This window comes from Hippopotamus amphibius, chromosome 3, assembly GCF_030028045.1.
Source record: "Hippopotamus amphibius kiboko isolate mHipAmp2 chromosome 3, mHipAmp2.hap2, whole genome shotgun sequence".
Taxonomy (NCBI): Eukaryota; Metazoa; Chordata; class Mammalia; order Artiodactyla; family Hippopotamidae; genus Hippopotamus; species Hippopotamus amphibius.
The window spans coordinates 53,657,991-53,673,108 of NC_080188.1; positions in this window are offsets into that span (position 1 = coordinate 53,657,991).

Consider the following 15,118-nt stretch of genomic DNA (forward strand, 5'->3'; position numbering starts at 1 on the left):
CAGGACTCTAAATAGTAAGGGTGGGGTAGGTGGGTGTGGAAAAGGAGGTGGGAATACAGGAAGGAGACGGTGACAGAGCTGTCTCTACTGCCTAGTGCAGGTCAATGTTTCTCTCTTTAAGAAAGCGAACACTATTTTATCTTATTCCATTTTTTTTATAAATGACTTTTTAAGTGACATTTGCCTGACAACACTGCCCTCTTAGACAGCAAAATTTATTTATGATTGGGCAACAACAGTTTATGAAGGTCCGAGTCTTATTCATTTATTTAGGATTTCTATAATTCATCTACTTCCTAAGGCATTCAAGGGTCTTGAAACATGCTTAAAAGTAAGCATTGAGCAGCTGGTCTTACTACTCAAAAAATGCTAAAGACATAATCGACATCCTTCTTATCAGGTTGTTGACACTTGTGTGCTAAGCTAAAGCGCTGTATGGCAGGGAGGAGACACAGGAAGATATTGAAGGTTAGGGGGCAGAGTGGGACATGGTCAGTGGCATTTTGGAGCCACCTGTCTGGGGCCAGTGTGGAGCCTGGATTCTAGAAGGCAAGACTGTCGTCAGGGAGACCACTGCAGGGACAATGTCATAGAGAGAGAAGGATGCAGAGGGCCTGAGCAGGGGTGGAGAGCCAAAGGGTGGCTTTAGCAGAAAATCTTAACAGGAATGGGCAGTCCTTAGAGGCTGGGCCAGAGATGAGCGAGGGAATGAATCACTTCATGAATCAGAAGATAGGTACCTAGATACACAATACTGTACACGAAAACCTCAGTTGCTTCCAGGTTGCTGACTGAAAATTTGTTAGTTTAGCAGAGGTTAAAATGTCCTTCATCCTTCTTGGTGTGACTCTGATAAGCTGTATTTCCTTTCATGGTGTTTGAACATAAAACTTGGGTGAGTCACATCACTAAAACTATTTTCTGTTCTCCTCAGTTAGATGTGTGTACAGAGGGAGTTGTTCCTGGAGGTGAAAGTTAAGGGGCAAAGGGGTACCTGGGTGCTCACTTATTTCAGAGGGCCATTTGCCGAGTCTATTAATATTCACACCTACCATTGAGTAGAAAACCCAATTATCAGCATAATCAATGCTATCTTATTGCAGGAGACTGGAGTGTGAGTTACCACCGGTGCATATACAGGCCACTAAACCAAAAAAGAGGTGATATCATCCCTGTCCTGGAAGAGCTCACGACCTGGGAAATGCGACAAACCATAGGGCCCGAACAGAAAATATTCTTAGGATCTTACAAAGCAAGAGGTCATCAACCTCTAGGCCACTTATTATGTGGCTCTCGGGCAAATCTTTTAATAAAAAAGGTTGTGATGTATTGAGTATCTAGTATGTGTTGAGCACAAAATCAGTTCCATGAACGTGTCATATACCTTCATCATTTGATATTCATAGCAACTGTAGTTGTTATTAGCCTCATAATAAAAATAAGGAGACTGAGCCCAGAGGAGCTGAGTAGCCTGTCCAAGGACCTTACAGCAGCTAATTTGGGAAGGACGAAATGTGAACCCAGGCTTATCTGACATAAAAGCCCGTATTTTTCCACTACGACTCTCAACTATAAAACGGTGGTGAAAACATCCACATGGCAGGCCCACGGTGAGGATTAAATGAGGTGATGGGGAGAACCCAGATACGTGGCGGGTATGCAAGAGTTGTGTTTCCCCTCCCCTGTCACCCCTGCTCTTCCTCAGGTAGCTCAATGTTTTTTAGGTTCTTCCAGAGCCCCCTGGGTACCCCTCTCCTCTACAGTAGGGTATCTCACCTGCCGCATTCCCCAGCTGGACGCTGAGCCCTTTGAAGGACAGGTGGAGGCCTCTGTCATTAGCATGACTTTAAAGCTGGGGCCAAGCCAGACACAGGCATGAGAGAAATTCAGGGACCGATGGTATCACATTAAAATGTCTTTAGAGTTACGGTCTAAGCCAGCTACATAGGAATAGGAAAAAAGTCATGCAGGGATCAACTGAATTCTATCAAATGGAGAAGGATCCAGGGTTTTGGGGACTTTATCCATTCTGCTCATTTATACCAATCACGCATTTTAAAAGGGGCCCACCAGGTCATCTGTGATGACCCCCAGGTCCTGTGTCCTAGTTGCTGGTTCTTTTATTCATTCACTCAACACACACACACACACACACACACACACACGTACGCACACACAGTACTTGCTATATATCAGGCCTGTGTGAGATACTAGGGATAAAATGGCAACAAACAGGTTTCCTGCTCTCAAGATGCCTGTTTGGTTTCATTCTAATCAAGGAGAAAGATGAGAAACACATGCAAACACAAACAAGCCCCTCGTCAACATGCACGTGAGTCAAATAGTTGCATGTTGTTCTAAGGGCTGTGAAGAGAGTCGTCAAGGGGCTGAGGGTCTGAATAAGGGGGTGGCAGGAAGGCAGGACCTACCTGAGGCAGGGTGGGCAGGAGAGGCCTCCGGGCAGCGGCCACCTGAGGGAGAGCACGTGCGGGCTGTGTGCAGACGGTTGGAAGGAGCGTCCCAGTCCCAGCACAAGCTCTGCAGTTTAAGGAACTGAAAGGGGGCAGCAATAAGCGTTCTACGGACTGTATACGGAGCCCAGGAATGGCGGCAGAGTTTTATAGGACTTTTCTGGAAAGACTCCATGAAGAACTATATTTTTAAGGAGACAGACTGGTGAACTGGGGTGGGGGTGGGGTGACTTCCAGCTGAGAAAATCACTAGGCCATTTGTTTGTCTTTTTTTTTCTTTTAAAGTCTTTATTGAATTTGTTACAATATTGCTTATGTTTTTGTCTGTTTGTTTGTTTGTTTTTTGGCCGGGGAGATCTTAGTTTCCCTACCAGGGATCAAACCTGCACCCCCTGCACTGGAAAGCAAAGTCTTAACCACTGGACTGCCAGCGAAGTCCCTTGTTTGCCTTTTTTTATGATTGAAAGATGTGGTATGGACACAACCTAACTAGTGTTTGCAGACAGGTTCCACAAGCTTTGAGGCTGAGAATGGGTAGAGTTAATGGTTGGTGACAATTCCTTGAGAAAAGTGATCAGGTTGGGGGTGTGTGACTCCTGATACTGACTAGACTGCTTTAGAGGGTCACTGCCATTTTCAAAAAGGACTAGCCACTGACCTGAGTCATGTGGGCGCTGCCTGGGGTGGAGTTCTGTAGATACTGCTCCCGGGGTTAGCCACGGAGTATGTTTATCAAGACGGTATGGCATAGTGGTGCTAAGTGCGGCCTCTGGAGTTGGAATCACCACTGGCTCACTGTGTGACCTTGGACTAGTTAGTCACCATCTCTGTGCCTCGAATGCCTCATAGAGTTACTGTCAGGATTAAAAAGTGAACATGTCCTAGCTGTCTATAAGTACCTGATAGGTTCTCAGCAAATACTGCCTTTTTTTTTTTTTTTCCTTTCTCTCTTGAGTTAAGGAAGTGAGAAAAAGGAATCATAATGAAAAGAAGTTGAGGAAGTATTTAATAGAATCTGCAGACTTGCTGTATGGAATGTGGACAGTGAGAGGGAAAAATTGAAATGGATCTCAAGTTTCTAGGCTCAGGTACTGCTTGATAGTTGTATCATTGTAGACACTTTCTGACTCCAATCACAGAATATTAAGCAAAAAAAGGGATTTATTGCCTCAGGTCTGAAAAATCCTGGGTACAACTGGCTTTGGGACCAGCTTGCTCCAGGCCCAACCCTGTGATCAGGGCCCAGTGATCTCGGCTCTGCTCTGATTCATGCTGACTTCATTCCTACGCAGACGACATGTGCCGTGCAGTGGTACAGGGGCTGCCAACAGCTCCAGGCTTGTCCTCCCGGGTCCTGTGTCATAGATAGGTAAAGAATAACAATAGTTAACACCCACATTTGCTTACATCATAGGCAAATGCTCTAACTTTTTACATATATTGACACTTGTAATTTTCACAAAAATGAGGTAGGTAGGAAAACTGAGACAGAGTAAGTACTGCTCAAAGTTACAAATAAGAGGCAGAGCCAGAATCTGAGCACAGGTGGTCTGATTTCCCAGTCCATGCTCTGAAGTGCCTTTTCTGAAAGACAGTCGCGCATCTTTTTGGTTCCGGTTGCAGTGCATCCGTTCTCTTTGGGGACCTAAAGCTAGAAGAAGGTGAAGTCTAATTGTCTAGGCTGCAGTCACATGCCCATCCTGAAGTAGGCATTAGGAAATGCCATCCAGAGCTCCTGGGCAGGAAGGGAGAGAGGGATGGCCCAGCAAAAGGATATCTGGACACTCTCTTCAGAATAAACAGCAAAACAAGAGCTTTCTATCACAGTTGAGATAGAAAATAAAGAAGAGGAAAGAGTTTTAGGGGGGAAATGATGAATCAGCATTAGAACACTAAAGTCTGAAGTGCTAGAAAAACATCAATGTGAAAATGTAGCTTATTGGACGTATTGATTCATACTTGAAACAAGGTGATAATAAATACGTGAAAATAAAATGATAGGCTGAGAAATATTAGGCAAGTAAAAACCAAATGAAAGCAGGAGTGGTAACATTGATATTAGATGTGGTGGAACTGCAGAGGCTAAAAGCACTTAGAGTATGAAGAACATTCTTAGATAGTGATAAAAGACAAATGATAAGGAATGCGTAGCAGTCATACAGTAGACATCAAAGAACTTGGTAGCTAAATACATGTAGGCAAGGAAAACTTTATAAATATACAATTACAATGAGAGATTTCAAAATATCTTTCACAATTAGCCAGAATTAATAGTCATAAAAACCCATTCATTATGCTGTATACCTTAAACTTATACAGTACTGTATGTCAGTTTTATCTCAATAAAACTGGGAAGGGCTTCCCTGGTGGTCCAGTGGTTGAGTCCACGCTTCCACTGCAGGGGGCACGGGTTTGACCTTGGTCAGGGAAGTTCCACATGCTGCATGGTGCAGCCAAAAACAAACAAACAAAAAAACTGGCAAAAAATCGTTCAGACCAACAAAATAATACAACGTTACTAGTCAAAAACATTATTCAGATGAGCCGAATAACATAATCAAATAACTTGATATAGTACATATAAGGACTTCTCCATCCTACAAATAAAGAAAATATTTTTTCATAAAAATGAAAAGTTATAGATACATGATAAAAGGTGACCTAAAAACTGTAAGTAGTTAGAAACTAAGGGAAAAACTCCATGCTAAGTCTTGGATCAAAGTGGAAATAAAAGGGAACTCATAACTCTCCAGAAACCAATGAAAAAGAATCCACTTCTGAGATTTATAGGACCCTGAAAACAGTACTAAAAGGAACATTTAGAGCTCTAAAATACCTTCACAATTTAAAAGTAAAACCAATAAATATTCATCTTAAAATTTTAGGAAAAGAAACCAGGAAATTGAAATCAATAAAGGTAAAAGTTTAAGTTAATGAGATATAAAAATAATGATATATAAAAAAATAGAAAGAATAAAATAGGATAAATTAGTCAAAATCTACTGGAAATAACTCCAAAAGTTTATTGAATAGACTAATAAACTATATATTCATATAAAACAGACAAATGATGTGTGAGGTTGAAGAGGGGGAAAAAAGAAAAAAGTAGAAAAGGTTAGGAATGAGAGAAGAGTCACAACCGCAGGTACGTGAGAAACTTAAAAATCTGAGAGACTCACTGTAAGCAACTCTACAGCAATGACTACAAAAGCCTGCAGGAAATGTATGATTTCCTGGCAAATACAAACTATCAAAATGTAACCAAGAAGAGAGGGAAAACATGAATGGACCAACAATAAGGTACTTGGAGGTCAATATTGAGAAGACTCTAGGGCCAGACGGCCTCACAGCTGAATTTTGTTTGTTTGTTTGTTTCTGAGTTTTAATTTACCTCTAAAGTCTGATAATTCCAGTGCTAAGTAATTTAGATCCTTGCTACTCAAAGTGTGTGCAACCAACTGGTAGTATTAGCATCACCTGGGAGCCGGTTAGAAATGGAGGTTTCGCTACTCCAAGCCATAGAAAAATCTTTTAAATTCATGTTTTGAAGCCAATATAATTTTAATACCTAAACATAAGAAGGAAAATAAGTATAGATTACTTACAATTATTAATTAGAATTATAGATTAATCTCACGGATGATTTAGAGAGGACAACTATAAGTAAAACCTTAGATTACGGAGGGCTTCATTATATCAAAAAGTAAAAATAAAAAAAACTAATAAAGAAGAAAGTTTTAGTCCACAACTGTATGTGTGGTTCAATATCCAAATCCATCACCATAATCTATTACACCGATAAACTGAGAAAGAGAAAACACCAGCAGATATTCCAACAACAGCTGCTAAAATTCAGCAACCATTCAATCTGAATAAAAATTTTAAGTAGGTAAGTATAGGGGGAAATTATCTAAATAGGCAAAGACTACCCCAAACCAATGGTAAATATTGTCTTAAGAGAATGTGATAAAGTGGATGGATGCTAGATAAATAGACAGGAATCAAAAGGTTTTTTTCTGCTCTAATAAAAGCCAGCAAAAAATAAAAGTGGAAACATATTTTTCCATATGTAATAGTGACAAAAACTGTAAATTACTTAGGAATAATTCTAAGGAAAGCAACAGAAAATATAGAGAAAAAACTTACTGTCTTCTTAAAACACAAAAAATCTGAATAGCTGGAAAAGTCTTCCATGTTTTTGGATGAGATATCTTATATTATGAAAAAGTCAATTCTTTTAAAATTGATTTCATGCAGTTTCCCTTAGAACGAAAATAAGGTTTTGTTTTGTTTTTTCTTGGAATTGGATAAAATGATCATATGTTCATTGGGGAAAATAAATGTCCAATATTAGGTTAAGAAAACTGTGAAAAAGGAAAAGAGTACCAGATAATTAGAACCTAAAGCTACAGTAATCAAATCAATATAGTGTGGACATAGACTCAGATTCCAGTGAGACATTCATATAGGTGGTAGTCTAATTTGGGGGAAAGAGTCAGCTTAATTCCAGGCAAAGAGATTTATCAAATGGGGCTTTTAATACACAACTGACTTCTTTCTGGAAGAAAATAAAAATGGACTCCACCTTATGCCATGTAAGAAAATAAGCCGCAGATGAATTAAAGGCTTAGATGTAATCTTAAAAATCTAGGCAACTACATGGACAACAGAAGTCCAGAAGCTATAAAGTTAACCATATTTGATTATGTGAAATTTTTTTAAAAATTTAAAGCAAAGCTTATCATAAGCGAAGTCCACAAGGCCAACAATGTATCTGAAAATATTAATAATGTATACAATAGAAAAAGAATTGCTTTGTTTTACTATACAAAGAGTTCTTACAAATTGATAAGAAAAATGATCAAGAACCCAACAGAAAACTTGCAACCGATATTGAACTGGCAAAAATGCGGAAGAGCAACTCCAAAGACCCACAAAGATGCCTAAATCCACTAGTTCCAGAGAAATGCAAACTAAAGTAACAATAAGATATTATGTGACCCTAATGAGATTGGCAAAAGTTAAAAGGAGTCATACTGTTACTTGCTAGTAGAATACGGGAAGTGTTTCCTACTGGTGGAAATGGGAAGTGTTAGAGCCTTTTTGGAACACAACATAGCATTATAAATGAGTTAACATTCATGATATGCTTAAAACAGTGTCTTTCACATAATAAATGCTATATTTTTTGTTACATAAATGAAACTTCTCTGAAAAATAAAATACATATATCTGTTGACTCAACAATTCCCCTCTCAGGACTCTATCCTATTGGTATAAACAGACATGCAAAGATGTTTTTATAGCATTGCCCATAGTGGTTAAGAGCTAGAAACAAAATTAACGTCCACCAAAGGAGAATGAATGAGTAAACTGTGAGGAATCTGCACTACGGAATGTAATTCTTTCAGAAGAATGAAGTAGAAGTTTAACAGCTGACTTGCTGAGATTTTCACCGTGTACTCTTGAGTGGGAAAAGCCAGTTGCAGAAAGTAGATATGATTTCATTTTTGTAAAGTTGTGACAAAATGCTATATACGTGTGTGAATATGTGAATCTGTAGCAAATTGTGTAAGAGGAGGATATGCAGAGGCATGTGAAGTTGTTAATATGACTTACTTGGGGTGGAGATGGGGGCAAGATACTGCTATGAAGGGAGAAGAGGAGAGAAGAGAAAGAAAAAATACCCATGATAAAAATAATGTGTGATATGATCCCTTTCACGTAAAATTATACTAGATGTATGAATATATAATGAGATGCATCAGAATTTGAGTACGATTTATCTGGAGGTGGTGAGTTCAGGTGACCTGAAGGTGATGGGGGTCTGGATGAGGAGTGGTATTTTGGGATTGGAGCCAGCTGGGTTCAGTGGACATTTACTCAGGTGGGTTGATGGGGTGAACCCACAGAGAATCTATTATCCTGAGGATTTAAGGCACTCCCTGGGCAATAATTCATCCCAAAGGAAGAAAGAATTAAGGGTCACATGTTAGGCTTAAGAACAGTTGGTCACTGTGGGAGGGGGTGGGAAAATTTTGAGTGTATGTATTGGTCTTGTAAACTAATAGCCAGTCTGGCCTCAATTCACGCTTGTATTCTAGGTGGGGACCTTTGAAAAAAGAGCAAAGTAAAGCCAGAGGGCTGTTACAGATGTGCTCACCCATTCATCCCTTCAACAAATATTTACTCAGTCTCTGCTATGTGCCAGCAACATTCTAAAGGCTAGGGTTACGGCAGTGAACCAAAGCAGACAAAAATTCCAACCCTCATAGAGCTTACACTCTGGTCCTTCTCTCCCTCCTCAGTTGTAAGTACCCTCGAGCGCAGAAAGCATGTCTGTTTTGTTTTTGTTTTTTCCTTCAGATCTTTATTGGAGTACAATTGCTTTACAATGTTGTGCTGGTTTCTGCTGTACTACAAAGTGAATCAGCTGTATGTATACATATATCCCCATATCCCCTCCCTCTTGAGCCTTCCTCCCACCCTCCCTATCCCACACCTCTAGGTCATCACCAAGCAAAGAGTTGATCTCCCTGGAGCACAGAAATCATGTCTTATTCTTTCTATCCTTGTGGATAGAAAAGTTCTTGACACATGTATTTTTTTTTTTTTTTTTTTACTTTTTGGCCATGTGGGATCTTAGTTCCCTGACCAGGGATGGAACCTGCGCCCGCTGCAGTGGAAGCTCCAAGTTTTAACCCCTGGACTGCCAAGGATGTCCTGTGAAGTACTTTTTAAGTATTTATGTAATGATATAGCACTTTGGATGTTTTTGATATCCTGATTTCTGCATGTTTGTGGATATGTCTGATCTTCTCTTTGGGTTGGAAACTCCTTGAGGGCAAGAAAGTATCTTATACACAGTAGTAACAACAGACATTTGCTGCCTGATAGGTCTGAAGAAACAGTGACACAAATAAAGGGAATGGAAATGGAGATGACATTGGAGAAAGGGATGTACAAGTCTTTGTGAAGGGACCCTCAGTGAATGGGGTGACTTACCAAAAGCCAAGGCAAAGAAGAAGAGAATGAATCCAAGATTCTAGCACAACAATATTATTAGAACAAATGTAAGAAAGTTTAAATGCAAAACTGGTTTTTTTGAAGGCTAATAGTTTTTGATATTTCATTTAAGTGACATTTTTGGGATGCCCACATAAAAACATCCAGCTGCTAATGTGAAACATGCATCTGAAGAGACGGTAGGACCATAGAAACGGGTCTAAGAATTTTCTGTCACGGTCATGCGAGTGAGTGAGTGAGTCACCAAGGAAGAGAAAATGGTATTCCCAGGACTTAGGGTTGGAGACCTGGGGTCAGTTCACTGGTGCTACTTACTGACCATGTGATTCTGGATACACTATTTAATGGCTCTGAACCTTGTCTCCTCAATTACATCAGTAGCTACTAGTGCCTGCCTTCTCCTCCACAAAGCATTAGCGTGATGTGTGTGTGGTGTGCGGTAGTGGTTGTAAACCAGCAAGCATCATGCACATCAAGGCTGTTGGTGAAGACGGAGATGCCTGAGACTGAACACTGGGGTTGTGGCCTCACTTTTTTTTTTTTTGGCCTCACTTCTTCACCTGGTCCACAGGCGCCTATCCATCCCGCAGATCTCAGCCCCAGTGGCCTTCCCTGATCTCCCCTCGCCCAGTGCCCTGGCCATGGGCTGTCATTGCAAGCCCACATTTGTTACTGTGATGACTGGATCCACATCTGTCTCCTGGCTCTCAAGGGCACCCGAGGGAGTGGACTCTACAACCATTTTGCTCCCTGATGGGAGCACAGTGCCTGGCACATTGCAGTCCCTCCAGAGTACAGTGAACGGAGAAAACCAAGTGAGCAAAGGCAGCAGGAAGGACAGAGTCAGAGAAGGAGGAGCAAAAGCAGAAAACCACAGCTGCAGACAAAGCAGTAGAGAACTTTTTTGTAAAGAGGCAGGGCAACTATGCTGAATGTTTTAAGAAGCAAAACTGAGTGAGGCAGGCAGGAAAGCCCTGGATTAACTGTACTTTGCTGTGATTAGAATGTTGCTGCCATTGGAACAATTGTTTATATATGACAAGCGGCAAAGCTGTTGGATGAAAATAGTCTCTGGGTTTCTGAAGAAGGGAAATGTAAATATTGAAACCTAACCTATTTCTGTTAGGCATTTAGCTCTAGGTAGCCCTTGCCCTGTGAAGCAAGAAGACAAAAGCCATGGGAATTCAGCAGGGTAATTTGAATGGAGCTGTAAAACCTTATCAGCTGAAAACCAGGTGTGTATAGTCTACCCCACAGGTCTGTCATTGTTGCTAGAAAAGTTTCTAGTTACTAAACTTTTGTTCAAAACCCAAGTGCTGTTAATAATACTGTATTATATACTTGAAAGTTGCTAAGAGACTAGATCTTAAATGTCTTCACCACAAAAAAGAAACAGTAGCTGTGACGATGGAAATGTTAGCTACAGGCAGTAATCTTTTCCAATATGTCAGTGTATCAAATCAACAAATAGGTTGTACACCTCAAATTCACACAATGTTATGTGTCAATTATATCTCAGTAAAGCTGGGAAAACCCCCCCCGAAATGTCAGAGTTAATTTGGGTGCTTTTATTTTGTGCATTTAATAACTTTCATGCACTATTTTATAGTGTGGACACATTTTTCTAAGCTCAGTTTTCAGTCTGAGAATATGAACTATTTGGATGATATTCAATATTTCGTTCCCACTTAACCCTACAGGTCAGTGCTTCTATGTACCTGTAAGAATTCCAGAGGTGATAAGAACCCTTAAGCTTTATGTACAATCTGTCATTAAAAACGTGCAGTATCTTTGGTTCCCTGAGGGTCTTACCCTCTTTCTTGAGTGTATGGTGGCGACTTCCAATGATTACAGTTTTAAATATTGTGGTAAAAATACACGTAACATAAAACTTACTGACTCACCTATTTCTAAGGGCACAATTCAGTAGCCTTAAATATATTCACATTTTGTGCCACTCATCTCCAGAATTTTTCATCTGGCAAAGCTAAAATTATACCCATTAAACAACAGCTCCCCATTTCCGCCTCCTCCCAAGCCCCTGGCAACCACTCTGATGGTAACTTTTCTTATTGCCAGTTTCCTAGAAGTTTTGCCTGGATGGGTGTCCTTATGATATCCCTGAGAAATCAGAATCTGTAGGTACCCATAGAAATTAGTGTGTCGTTTGGCTAATCCAGAGGAGTTGTGATTAGATACAATTCTATGCTAAGAGGAAACAAAATTCAGGGGTGGATTCATAAACACGAAAAGCTGGACAGAGTCTGGATGTAGGTAAAGCAATTTAATTCTCTGGCATTAGTCACAGGCCTTGGGCGTGAAAGAACGGGCTGTGCAACAGCTGAAGGAAGTATAGAGATCCTTTAGGTCAGGTAGTCATTCATTCAGTAAACATGTATTGAATACAGTTAGGCCTGACTCTGACCTAGGACTTGGCACTCAGTGAGCGCCCTGGCTTCAAGGAGCTTGCAGTCAAGTAGTCAGGACAAGAAAAGGCAGATAATATGTGTTTATTTGCTGCCACTTCCACAAGTTCCCATATGCTATGAATATCCTTTTTATCTCAAATAAACTGACTTTGGATGGCAAAGACATAGATGGCCATATCTGCAATTTTTAAGTAAGTTACTCATTTTCTATCACCTTTTACAGCAGCAACACTGAAGTGTTCACCACTTAACTGAATTTGGCTGACGTGTTTTGAATGTCTACCAAGCCCTTACAAGTCCATAATCACATCTACTTCTTAGAAATGCCCCAGAGGAGGATATGATTCTTACCATTCTCATTTTGCAGATGAAGAAATGGAAGCTCAGAAAGCCTGGGTGACTTTCCCAGAGTCACAAAGCTAGAAAAGGTAGGGTCAAGGTGGGACTCGGGGACTCTGACTCAATGCGATGTCTTTGAATTTCCCCATATGTTAGTCACAGCTAGAAGGCTGTCAGTCAGGTGGGCCTCAGTACACGTATCTGTGGAGCACTCACTGTGCCAGGCGTCCAGGATACTGTAGTGAGTGTGATCCCAGCGAGCCCGCCCCTTCCCCAGTTGATGTTGTGTGGTGAGAAGAGAGAGAATGACAGACAATCACAAATGCAAAGCACTGCAAAGGGGTGCTTTGGGAGAGTAACACACAGGCACCCCACCTAGGCTGGGGCGGGGCGGGGGGGGGGGGGGCTCACGCTGGGGAGAGTCACAGACAAGCACTTTCCCTGCGAAGACAGAGCTTCGGGATCCTGCCCTTAACTGCCATTGGCTGTAGCCAGACACTGTCAAGTCTTGTTTTGTGGGAGGATTCAGTCACTGCACAGGTGGGTGAATTGTGGGTAGAAAGTTCAACCCCACCCAGACCAGTGAGACTGGTATTAGTGCTTTCACATCCTGTGAAATACACACTCTGTGAAATGTTTGTTTAAATGCACTCATTTGGGAGTAAAGATTAAAATTAGCCCCTGGGTGGGGAAGTAGCCCCTGGGTGGGGAAGTAGCACCTATTCTGGAAGAACATCTCATCTTAGTGGGGGAAAAAAGTGTTGTTTGACTTGATGCACATCTTGAAAAACTGACTTCTGTATTTCTCTCTTCCTCTAAATTGACACAATCACAGAAAAAGTTGACAGGAAGGTGCTTTCAAGACACAATTGCAAAAGTTAACAGTAATATTGGAAGGAATTCACGACTGTTAAAAAAAAGGGGGGGATACGTTTCTTTAGTTATTCGCCTTCTGGTTGAAATTAATGTTCATTTTAACACACTTTGTGAACATTAACCATTGTCATTGTATGTTGCCAGGCTCAGAATATGCTAGAATCAACGTGCTGAGTGGATCAGCATCGGCACTGGCCCCTGCATTATAAAGATGCCGCAAAGATTTTATTCTCACCTCTCTTCTAGTGTAAGACTACAAGAATCCTGCTTCCTGGAATTTCTGGGACTGTCCCAATTTCAGATAATTCAGTTCCTGGTCAAACCACAGCGCCTTGGAGACAAGGGACTCCCTTGTCTCATATGTTGCTATATATCTGCCTCCAATGGAGTGTTTGCATATTGCACATAATTAGTGGGTTATTTGTGTAGGGGAGGAAATATTTTCCCCTACCCTTCTACATTCTTTTGGCTGATCTGTTAATTAAATTGACATAAGATAGATTAACAGGAGAAAAACAAGTCTAATTATGTTTGTACAGGAGCCTCACAAAGACAACGAGACCACTTATGAGCCACAGGTAACGGTGGCTTATTTGTCATCCTGAGCTGAGGAATGGGATGGGGCCTGGGGCTTCAAAGGGGAGGCAGCGATTTATAGAATGATAAGAAAAGCCGATGTTTGGTCATTAGAAGTTTGTTCTGCCATTCAGTTAGGTCATTCAGATAAAAGTTATCTCTGGTAATAGCTCTCTTTTTGAGCAGGCTCCCTAACTAAATTCTTATAAGCAGTTAAGAGAGAGGTAAAAGTTCTTTTTTTTTTTTTTCAAATCTAATTTTTTTTAAATTAATTTATTTATTTTTATTTATTTATTGGCTGCGTTGGGTCTTTGTTGCTGCACACGGGCTTTCTCTAGTTGCTGAGAGCGGGGGCTACTCTTCATTGTGGTGCGCAGGCTCCTCATTGTAGTGGTTTCTCTTGTTGTGGAGCACGGGCTCTAGGCGCATGGGCTTCAATAGTTGTGGCACATGGGCTCAGTAGTTGTGGTTCATGGGCTCTAGAGCACAGGCTCAATAGTTGTGGCACACGGGCTTAGTTGCTCCATGGCATGTGGAATCTTCCCAGGGCAGGGCTCGAACCCGTGTCCCCTGCATTGGCAGGCGGATTCTTTACCACTGGGCCACCTAGGAAGTCCTGAAAGTTCTTCTTGAGTCTGCTGGGTCTTGATTATCTTCAGCTCAAAATAATCCACACGCCAAAGTGGCATGTTTTGGGGAGTCTTGTTCTGAACCCCTTTTGTGGTATATCTGACAATACAGAAATCACAGTTATCACAATTGTGAGAAACACTTAATATGACCAGAGATGTTAGAGGGTCAGTGGAGAATCACCATTCATTCATTTGCTAACTTATTGATGTGTTGAATAAATGGTTATTGAATACCCACTTGGTGCCACCCACGATTGTAGGTATTGGGGATACAGAAGTGGAAAAAATAGGAAAAAATCCTGCCCTTGTAGAGCTTAAGTCCTGGCAGGGAAAAAAGATACATATGAAAACTAAGTTAAATACATGAGATATTAGATGGCAGTAGAAGATATGGAAAAAAAAACGTAGGAAAGGGGATATGAAGTATTGGAGTAGGGCTGTTTGTGGTTTTTCAGGGCAGGTACGTTTGAGCAGATGTCTGAAGGAGTTTTGGAGTAAGCCATGCAGACACCTGGGGAAGAGTCTTCTGGGCAGAGACACTGGAAGCTAAAGGCCCTGAGGTGTGGTTGTATCTGGCACTTTCAAAGAAGAGCAAGAGGTCAGGGTGGTTTGAGCAGTGAGAGAAGCAGCAGCTAATTGGGAACAGACTGTGTAAGGATTTCGCAAGTCATTGTAAAGAGTTCAGCTTTTACTCTGGGTCAGAGGAGAAGGTGTAGAGAGTTTTGATTAGAGGATATTAATGCTGATAAGAGCTAACTTTTATATAGCA